The sequence below is a fragment of the Penaeus japonicus genome, unplaced genomic scaffold, assembly GCF_977035675.1.
Source record: "Penaeus japonicus unplaced genomic scaffold, GWHDUDI00000001_assembly GWHDUDI00000015, whole genome shotgun sequence".
Classification (NCBI taxonomy): domain Eukaryota; kingdom Metazoa; phylum Arthropoda; class Malacostraca; order Decapoda; family Penaeidae; genus Penaeus; species Penaeus japonicus.
Window position 1 is genome coordinate 12844647 of NW_028234417.1, and position 2500 is coordinate 12847146.

A 2500-nucleotide genomic window follows, 5' to 3' on the forward strand; every position below is an offset into this window, starting at 1 on the left:
TAATGAAAGTACTAATAAAATGATATGGTGGTAATGATAGTAATAATAATGGCCATAATAGCAATGATAATGATGATGATACTCATCATCATCATCATCATCACCATCACTATCACCAGTCACCAAAATTATCATCACCATCAACATCATCACCATCTTCGACCAGGTCAATAAGAGATTGCAGATTGGTATCTCTTTCGGTAGTGCAGGAATGCCTCTTGCGAGTGCGAGAGGGGGAGGAGAGGGGAAGGGGAGGGAGAGAGAGGAGAAGGGGAGGTAAAAGGAGAGAGGAGTAGTAGAAGAGTAGAAGAAGTAGTAGTAGTAGTTGTAGTAGTAGTAGTAGTAGTAGTAGTAGTAGTAGTAGTAGTAGTAGTAGTAGTAGTAGTAGTAGTAGTAAAAGGAGAGAGAGAGAGAGAGAGAGAGAGAGAGAGAGAGAGAGAGAGAGAGAGAGAGAGAGAGAGAGAGAGAGAGAGAGAGAGAGAGAGAGAGGGAGAAATCAAGGTAAAGGCAGTGATAAGATAAGTTAACACCTGCTGTAATTACACCGCCAGAGCTACTTATAACGCCCATTGGTATTTTATGATTAACTAGAATAATATAAAACACGGTATTAGTTTATAGTGAACATGTTCCACAAAGAGTTATAAAATAAAAGGAATCTATCCAATAATTCGATTTAACCGATGATACTAACCAAAATAGCTAACAAGCAAATATAAACAAACAAATATCAGAATAAACAAGTGATAACCAAATAGCTCAGGCAGAGGAAGGGGGTTATGACGTCATCAGGCAGTGGCGCGCTCGAGGCAGTGTTATAGACGACGTGTTCCTGGGATGAGTCACGGGGGAAGGACCTGGGTGCCTCCGGGGCCGTCTGATGGATGCACCCAGCCTTCCTCGTCCTTCCCCCCCTCCCCCCTGCTCTTTCTCCTTCTTCATTTGCTCCTCCGCCTCATTAGTATTAGTTTTACTATTATTATTATTGTTATTATTATTATTATTATTATTATTATTATTATTATTATTATTATTATTAATATTATTGTTATTATTGTTATTATTATTATCATCATCATCATCATCATCATCATCATCATCATCAGCATCATCATCATCATCATCATCATCATCATCATCATCATCATCATCATCATTATTATTATTAATATTAGTTGAATTTAAGGATATTAACAATAGTTATAATTATAATAGTAATGATAATCATTATTTTTCATTGCTGTAATCACTATCATCTTCATAACCATCATTACTGTTACTATTGTTATTTCTGTCATTATTATTTTCATCATTATGATTTTGCTGTCGTTTATTGTTGCTATTGGTACTTTTGTTGTATTAGTAATCTTTTGTGATGTATTTTTCATAAGGAGATGATATTACCTAACGAGTTTAGTCTCATACGCAGCTGTTGAGATGGATTGAGGGGGGAGGGGGGCGGAAACTCACGATTCATTCTCTGTAATTAGAGTTGTTGGTATTATGCTCTCTCTCTCTCTCTCTCTCTCTCTCTCTCTCTCTCTCTCTCTCTCTCTCTCTCTCTCTCTCTCTCTCTCTCTCTCTCTCTCTCTCTCTTTTTAAGCCAGGCCACCCACCCACCTCCCTCAGGTTTCGAGAAAGAGGAAAAGAAAAGACGCCTCCAGCGGGCTAGTTTTTTTCCATTTTTTTAACCAAGCAACTCACCCGGATCCCGCCAGCCGCTCCTCCCCGCCCTTGTGTGTTCTGAGAAAGCCGAATGGACGCGAGGGATGCTCTTGAACAACGCTGATCCTTTTTCGTCGTCAATAACATTCGATTAAGGGACCGAGGCAAGAGGTCGTGGGTTTGCGTTTGTTGTTGTTTGGTTACCACAAGATGTCTTCGGGAGGGGAGGCGGGGATGTGGGTTATGTGGGGAGGAGGGGAGGGGAGGGGAGGGAAAATGTTGAAGGGGAGAGGAGAGGAAAGTAGAGGAGAGGGGAGGGGAGGGGAGGAAAGGGGAAAGGTAAGGAAGGGAGAAAAGAAAAGGGGTAGGAAAATGATAGGATAAGATAGGAAAGAAGAGGAGAGCATAGGTGATGAGAAAAGTGAAACCGAGAGAGTGTAATAGAATAAAGGAAAATAAGCATAAAGAAAAAAACGAAACAAAGGTGAACTGAAGCAAAACGGTGGAGATATGAGAGGAGCATTGCGGCCATAGCAACTTGCAGAACATGACTCGTTTGCAACATGTTGACCGCGAACGAACCCTTCTGAAATGACGCCTCCTCTCGGTCTCGCTTTGTTGCCGCGGCTTTTACGCATTTGGCTATTTTTTTGCGCGTCGGAGTGGGGTTTGAGCGACGGTGTTCTAGAATTAGCCTCCCTCATGCTTTTTCTTCTAAGTTTGTTTGTTTTCCTCGTTTATTTGGTCTTTGTTATTGTTGTTGTTAGCATTGTCACTGGTTTTCTTTGTTGTTGCCGTCGCCGTCTTTCTCTGATATCGTTTTTCTTCCCCTTCT